General features: G+C 38.3%; 1 pseudogene; it reads right to left on the reverse strand.

Annotated features, from left to right (window-relative positions):
• Nucleotides 1-328: 328 nt before the first annotated feature.
• On the reverse strand, nucleotides 329-1,187 carry LOC140512414 (vacuolar protein sorting-associated protein 37B pseudogene; annotated as a pseudogene).
• Between the last annotated feature and the right edge of the window lie 7,524 nt (nucleotides 1,188-8,711).

Raw genomic sequence — 8,711 nt, forward strand, 5'->3', positions numbered from 1 at the left:
TCTAACCAGATTTCTCAGCTATCAGCATTAGAATATTAAGAGACCTTGCTGAGAGTTGCAAACAAACCTAGAGTTAGGTCAGCTTCTTTCTTCAGCCCAGCTTATAAAAACCTGCTGGATTTACACAAATCAAGTGGCATCACACTACCTACCAAAGAAATTAGGATTCTAAAAACACACCATGTCCTTGCTCCACAGGAAATGGAGCCAGCAGACAAGAAAGTCTGTCCTTTCCTTCCCCCCAAATGTGCAGAGACAAAAAGCTTTCATAGGAAGAAGTAATACAAACTCCTAGCACTGACCCAGGGATGGAAGCACAGCTGCAGACTCACTGAAGGATGACGCCAGGATGTGGAGGCAGCCTCGAAGAATGTCTCTGAGGAAGGTCTGGAGGGTACGATGATGCAAACTGAGGAGCATATCCTGGCTGAGGGTTGTGATTAAGAGATGGAAGTCCCACCCTTGGGGGAACAGGAGGACACTGCAATCCTGGGTAAGGTAGAGCCTCTCCTGATCCCATGGCCACTGTAAATGGAGTTGTGAACTGGGGATGGGTGCGGAGGAATACGCCAGGGCACAACAGAAGGGAGCACAATGGCATCTGCATCTGGATAGGACATCATAGGAGCTGGCACCCTGGGTTGCAATTGAACTTGGGCTGTTGGAAGTCTCTGGCCCTCAATTTTCTGAAGTTTCTCAATTTTTAGTCAATGTAAATGGGCTGATTTCCATTTATTTTGATATTCATCAATGAATGAATCCAGAGGGACCTCTCCATCAAGGAACTTCTCCACCATGCTCTCTGTATCTTCTTCAATCTTGGCTCCCTCAGTTTGGAGAAAGGCTGGCAATGTATCCAGAGAAGCATTGCTGGATTGCTGATCTAATTTGGTTTTCATGATCTGATAAGGCTTCAAGAGAAGCTGTAGTTCCTGGTATTTTGGGGTCAAACTGACTTTCAAAGTCTCCAGTTTTGGGTGGTACAAAAGATTTCCTTCTTCCTGGCTCCAGTTGTGGGCAATAGCCATGTCTTTGTTAAGGTGAACATTCTCTGTCTCCTCCAACTCCTGCACCATGCTCATCAACTGCTCCTCGTCCTTCAGCAGCTTGTTCAGCTGCATGAGCGACAGCCCGACCAGGTGGTCTGGGACCCCCACCGCCCCCGACCCCACTGCTGCCATCGCCATCATGGCCTGCCCCTGTCTTGACCCGGACCCAGCTGACCCCCCTACCACTGCCCCACAGCTGCCTTCAGACCACTGCCACCTTCAGACCACTGCCTCACGATGCCCCCGCTGTTCCTGCTGCCCTTCACCTGTGTTTTCTTAGTGTTGATTATTAGGCCAAAATTAACACAGGCTGCAGACAATTGATTGATACTTTCTTGCATCTCAGTTTCAGAGGCTGCACTGAGTGTACAATTATCTGCAAACAGATAATTATGCACCAACACTCCCTCCACTTTGGTCTTGGCTTGTAGTCTTTTCAAATTGAAGTATTTAATATCAGTATAGTAGTTGACCTTGATGTCATGTTCATCGTCATTCAAAGCATTTGACAACATGATTGAAAACATCATGCTAAAAACCACGGAAACAAGCATATAGCCCTGTTTCACTCCACTGATGGCTAGGAAGGCATGAAAGCATTATCACTATCCAGAACCCAGGAAAATATGCCATCATGAAATTAATGTGCAATACTGATGAACTTCTCTGGGAAACCAAATTTTGTCATAATTTTCCATAAGCCTTCATAACTAGCACTGTCAAAGGCCTTAGTCAGATCTATGAACTTTGTGTACAGAGATCTCTGTTCTGCTCCTAGCATTTCTCCTGGAGTTGTTGGGGAACAAACACCATATCTACTGTTCCTCAGTCCTTTCTGAAGCCACACTGGCTCTCAAGCAGATTGTCATCTTTCAGGTGAAGGATCAATGTATTAAGAAGGACTCTATCAAGAATCTTGCCAGCAATGACTAAGAGAGAGCCTCCCCACTCCATGATTGTCACAGGAAAATCTATTTCCTTTACCTTTATAGAGATGGACAATGGAGGTATCCTTGAACTCCTTGGGGATGTCCTCAACTATGACATCAGAACTTGAGAAGGAGAAAAGTTTCTGCTTTAATAATTTATTTTTGAAGACCTATGACATCCTTGAGTGATATCTTGAATCAAACGTGAACTGGATTTCAGAAAGGAAGAGTAGTACAAAGTCATCAGCCTCAGTCTCTCTTCCATATTCGTTGAAGTCCAGTTGCAAGACAAAGTCAAGATGACTGGTGATAACCTGAGATTCAGTGGATGACCTTGGCATCTTCAATGTCTGACTAAGCTCTATCGGCCCTCAATAGAGCCTGTTTCAGCTACTGTCATACTCATTAGAACAAATAGTTCTCATCGATCCATTCAATCATGAGAAGTTTGCATATTTTGGGATTAAATGTTCCTGTAACTCACAAAGGAGTTTGAGGCCCGTTGGTCACCCTCAACATGCTTTAACCTGTCTGCCAAAACAGGTTTACCATGATATGGCTGCTGCACATGTTACACCTTTGCAGGGCCACAGGTGAGAGTTGGGTAAGAGATGGACACCAAAGGTGGATGACTAATCTTGGAAAGGTCTCAAGAAGTCCTCATATAAGAGTAGGTATTCCTCCTTTAACACCCCATGCAAAAGGTATTAAACTAATTGAGGAAGAAAGAGGAGTGATTGGGATGTCTGTAGACAAGGGCTATGAGCATTTTGATTAAATGGTTGATACGTGTCTGCAAAATGGGAGTAACCTATACCAATGAAATCATAGTTCAGACCCCTTCATGATTGAAAGAAAAGAAAATAATCGGCTTTATAAGGGGAAAAAGTTGAAGAGTCTGAGATGGCCTCAAAGTAGACAAAAACCTCAAATATAGGAATCTGGAAGTTTGTGTTATTTTTCACAAAAAAATTCATTCCTTCACTGATAGATTTGTTCCTTTATTGCAGTAGCAGCCCTTTTAGTAAATAAGTCAGTAAGACAAAAATTAGCTTTTCTGACATAGTTTGCCATCATATTCTTAACTGAAGTTAATCCCACTACTGTCTACTTAAATAATGTATACATGCAATATTTGTATCAATCACTGCATCTGACAGAGGGTTACAAATTCTAAGCTTGTTACCAAGAACATTCAGAGGATCATTCATAATTGAACTAGGTGAATATGCATAATGCATTTGCCTGCAGACTCTCCCAATCAGCATTTTCTCCAGTTTAATAACATTACAAGGCATACACATCAAATATTGAATAAGAAATGAGCTTGTAGTTTTCCTGTAAGGTATATTTTCTTTCATGGACGTCAACAAGGATACTAAGCTCTTTATTTCATCTCTTTAAAAAAATTCTGATGAAAGGTGTACCGGTGATGGATAAATCTAGAATATGTTTAATTATTCAAAGAGCAGAATGACATAATGAGGAGAAACCTGTTCCCAGATATAAGAAAAACTAGCTGTAAATCTTGGCTCTGATGTGGCCATATGATCTTAATCAAATAATTTACCTCCATGATACCACAATCAGCATATTCTCTCTAGCTTCAAGAACAAGTATATATACGTTGCAAAGAAGGAAGGTCTCAAGGGTGGGTTGTATTACAACAGCCTATTGTGAAATTTTCAGTCTGAACATTTGTAGTAAAGGTAATTGTCACAAAGCAGAGACACTATTATTGTTTGGTTGATTGGATTGACTTCAGAAAGGTAGATGAGAAAAAAAAATAATGTAGATCCAACTCCACTGAATTTATTATTAAATATTTACCAAGTGATTTCCCTCCAAATAACTTTAAAATAACACCTGGAAATGTAGAGTACCCACAAAAATATGGGTTGCACCAATCTTCCACCCCAAGAAAACTTAGAAGGTTGGCAGGAAAAAGTCACTCTCCCTAGAGTGAGAATGGAGCATGTTCCAGCACAGGGACAGGGAAATTAGTAACAGATCTTGAGGACAACAAAATAGAAACTCTCAGATCACCAATGGAGAGGGAGTCAGATATCTGGTCAAAAGGAGTTTTCAGAGGATTTTTTTGCTGATGCCGGTTGCAGGATGCTATTTCATAAACCATACATGGTTCTGGATCACAGTTGTAGGGCAAAGAGGAGCACTAGCCCACTAGAGCATGAGGCCACAAAGGAACATGGACCCTGGTCATAGTTTCAGGAGGGAACAGACTGTTACTGATTGCTCAAATAGTAGAGCACAGGACAGGAGAGCTTGAGCGCATCACTCATTAAATCATATCACCATGGAAGAACTGTAAACTTACAGAGCAACAGAACTAGCCCTGAAAACAGCAGCAGAAAAAAGCTGGACACTGCCCTATCCACCCCGGGACAGGAGCCTAACTGTAACATAAAGTTACAAATATGAAAGTCAAAAAATGATTAAAAAAATCAACAAATAAAAAAGGAATCTGATCAGAGAACATTATTATATAACAGGAAATATCAAATAAAGAACTAAAAAGAAAGCAAACTCAAAATAGCTACATACAAAGCCTAATAGAAAAATAAGAAGTGGTCTCACTCTCAAAAATAGTTCTGTGAAGAATTCAAAAAAGTTTATTTTTTATAAAGTAAAAAAAAAAATTAACAAAGGAGGCACAAAATATACTGACTAAAATAGCACTTTAAAAACAGATTAGGCCAAATGGACAATAAAAGGAACAAAAACCCACTGAAGAGAACTCCTTACAAAGCAGAATTGGCAAAATATAAAAAGAGGTACAAAAATTCATTGAAGAACTTCTTGAAAAGTAGAATTGGAGCCATTTTTCAATTACATTCCCAGGTGCCACTGCTACCATACTTCTCAAGCGTTGGGGTCTCCTCTAGCTCTCCAAACCCAAGCCAAAAGAGAAAGTGCAGAAATTTTCAGCAACATGGCTCATACCAAGCAAATGTCCGTAAATTTCACCAATAGTAAGGTGCCCAGGAAGCTGCTCACTACAAAAGCCACTCATAAGAGACTCCCTTCTAATGGAGGGGTCAAGAAACCTCATTGCTACAGGCTGTGTACTATGGATCTCTATGAAAGCAGATATTCTCAGAAGCTCACTGAATTTTTGATTCATAAACTTCTTTTCCAGAGTCAATTACAGAAAATCACTCAGGGCTTCAAAAACAACAACAACAAACAAACAAAAAAATAAAACATAAACGTGCTTCCAGAATGCATTAACTGGTTCTTTGAAGGATGCAGGTGAAGACTTCTTGGCTGGCCTGCTTGAAGATAATAACTTATGTGTTATGCATGCCAAATGTGTTACAATCATTAAAAAGGTGTCCAGTTAACACACCATGTACATGGAGATCATGCGTAAATCCCAATATGATGAGAAATATTCTTCATTTCCTTTTTCCAGGAATATAAATATTTCAAATCTAGCAAGTCTCCTATGTTTTTTCTTTCCTGTTTAGCTCTTCATTTTTCTCTTCATTCTGGTATTTGGAAGTCAAATTTTCTTTTCAGCTCTGGTCTTTTCATCAGAAATGTATGGAAGTCCTCTATTACACTGAACACCCATTTTTCCCATGAAGGATTATACTCAGTTTTGCTGCGAAGGTGATTCTTAGGTTTAGTACTAGCTCCTCTGACCTCTGGAATATCATATTCCAAGCCCTTTAATTTCTTAATTTAGAAGCTGTTAGATCTTGTGTTATCCTGATTGTGTTTCAACACATTACTTGAATTGTTTCTTTCTGACTGCTTGCTATATTTTATCCTTGACCTGAGAATTCTGAAATTAGTCTACAATATTCCTAGGAGCTTGTTTTTTGGGATCTCTTTCAAGAAGTGAACAGTGGATTCTTTCAACATCTATTTTACCCTCTGGTTCTAGTACATCAAGGAAATTTTCCTTGATAATTTCTTGAAAGACAATGTATAGGCTTCTTTTTTGATCATGGTATTTAGATAGTCCATTAAAAAGAAAAAAAACAGCAAATCTCCAGCATCTATATCCAGGCCAGTGGTTTTCCAAGGAGATATTACACATTTTTTAATGTTTTTGGTCTGCTTTATAATTTCTTGCTTTCTCATAAAATGATGAGCTTCCATTTGCTCTAGTCTAATTTTGAAGGAATTATTTTCTTCACTGAGCTTTTGGACCTCCTTTTCCATTTGGCCAATTATTTTTCTTTTTTTTTTCTTTACAAAAATTATTTTATTTCTTTTCAGTGTTCTACAATAGCTTCCATATATCTTATATTTTTCCCCTCCCTCCCCCTCCTTCCCCCTTACTTCCCCACTCCTACCCTGAGATAGCATACAATTTTATATAGGTTCTATATGTACATTCCTATTACATACATTTTCACCTCAGTCACGTTGCATAGAAGAATTCAAATGAATGGGGGAAAGCATAAAACAAAACAAAACATAATACAGATGAAAATGATCTGTTTCATTCTGCGATTGAATTCCTTAATTCTTTCTCTGGATGTGGAAGGCATTTTGCCTCAAGAGACCATTGAGAATTTTTTAAGTCCTTACCTTGCAATGACGTACTAAAGTACTAAATTTTTCTACTAGAAAAATTCCTCTCAAAGTGTGGTTGTTGCTGAGTTCAAAGTTCTCTTTGTTCTGTTCCTTTCACTCAGCATTAGTTCATTTAAGTCTTTCCAGGCCTCTCTGAAGTATTCCTGTTCATCTTTTCTTATAGCACAAAAGTATTCCACTACATTCATATACAGCAATTTATTAAGACATTCCCCAATTGATGGGCATCCTTTTGATTTCCAGTTTTTGGCCATTAAAAAGAGAGTTGCTGTAAATATTTCTCCATATGAGGTACTCTTTCCAATTTTTATGATCTCTTGGGGACACAATCCCAGAAACAGTATTGCTGGGTCAAAGGGTATTCATATTGTTGTGACCCTTTTGGCATAGTTACAAATTGCTCTGCAGAATAGTTGGATCAGTTCACAGCTCCATCAACAATAAATTTGTATTCCAACTCTCCCACATCTTCTCCAACATTTATCATCTTCCTGTTTTGTCATGTGAGTCAATATGATAGGTGTGATGTAGCATCTGAGAGCTGTTTTGATTTACATCTCTCTAATCAATAGTGATTTAGAACCTTTTTTCATATGACTATAAACAGCTTTAACTTCTTCCTCTGAAAACTGTCTGTTCATATAGTTTGACCATTTATCAATTGGGGAATGATTTATATTCTTGTACATTTGACTCAGTTCCCTATATATTTTAGAAATGAGGTCTTTATCACAGACACTATTTGCAAAAGCTTTTCCCCAGTTTTCTGCTTCCCTCCTAATCTTGATTACATTGGGTTTGGTTGTGTAAAAACCTTTTCAATTTAATGAAATCAACATTATCCATTTTTTACTTTCTAATGTTTTCTATCACTTGGTTAGTCCAAAAAGTTTCCATTCTCCATAAATCTGACAATTACGGTATTCCCTGCTCCATTAATTTGTTTGTAGTATCAATCTTTATACCTAGATCATGTACTCATTTGGACTTCATTCTTATGTATGGTGTCAGACATTGGTTTGCACCCAGTTTCCACCACACTATTACCCAGTTTTCCCAGCAATTTTTGTAGAAGAGTGAGTTCTTATCCCAGAAGCTGGGTTCATTGGGTTTAGCAAACAGTAGATTACTGTATTCATTGACTATTGCGTCTTGAGTACCTAAACTATCCCACTGGTCTAGCCTTCTGTTTCTTAGCCAGTACCAAGTGGTTGTCACAAATGCCTGCTTAATGATACAATTTGAGATCTGATAGAGCTAGGCCATCTTCCCTAGCATTTCTCTTCATTAGTTCCCTTGATATTCTGGACCTTTTGTTCTTCTAGATGATTTTGATATTATTCTTTCTAGCTCTAGAAAATAATTATCTGATAGTTTAATTGATATGGCATTAAATAAGTAAATTTATTTAGGCAGAATTGTCATTTCTATTATATTGGCTCAGCCTACCCACGAGCAACTGCTATTTTTCTACTTACTTACATCTGACTTTATTTGTATAAATAGTGTTTTGTAATTGTGTTCATATAGTCCCTACATTTATTTTGGCAGATAGACTCCCAAATATTTTATAGTTTCTACCCTATAGATGAGGAAACTAAAGCAAACAGTGCTAAATGACATTTCCAAGTCACACAGCTAGTAAGTGTCTGAGGGGAGATATTAACTCATGAAGGTGAATCTTCCTGATTTGAGGTGCAGTGCTCTAGCAACTGTCTCACCTAGCTGCCCCATACATATATGTTTGTGTATACACATCTGGAAATGGCAACAGAGATCAAGGTTTAATCCATTCTTCCCACCACTAGTAGTGACCCTGTGGAATGAGTGGAAGTAAGAATGATGCATAAAAAAACCTCCAGTAATGTTGTGTCAACAAGGGGGAATTAGGTTTCCGTGAGTGCAAGAAGATGGAGAGAGTTAAAAAACTAATAGGTTGAAAATGAAATCCAATTTGTTATATATGAAGCAAACATTCCAAGATCATAGTAGTAGAGATGGGTAGTGGTAAGAGGTAGGAGGAGTTCCCTTGAAGAAGATGAGAACAAGAGAAAGTCAGTGCAAAAAATGAGAACAAAGTTTAAATAATACCTAGTCATTTATACTTACTAGGATAGTAATAGTGTAATGTGATGGAAACCTGTAAATCACTGAGGAATGA

This window comes from Notamacropus eugenii, chromosome 6 (assembly GCF_028372415.1).
Source record: "Notamacropus eugenii isolate mMacEug1 chromosome 6, mMacEug1.pri_v2, whole genome shotgun sequence".
NCBI classification, from domain to species: domain Eukaryota; kingdom Metazoa; phylum Chordata; class Mammalia; order Diprotodontia; family Macropodidae; genus Notamacropus; species Notamacropus eugenii.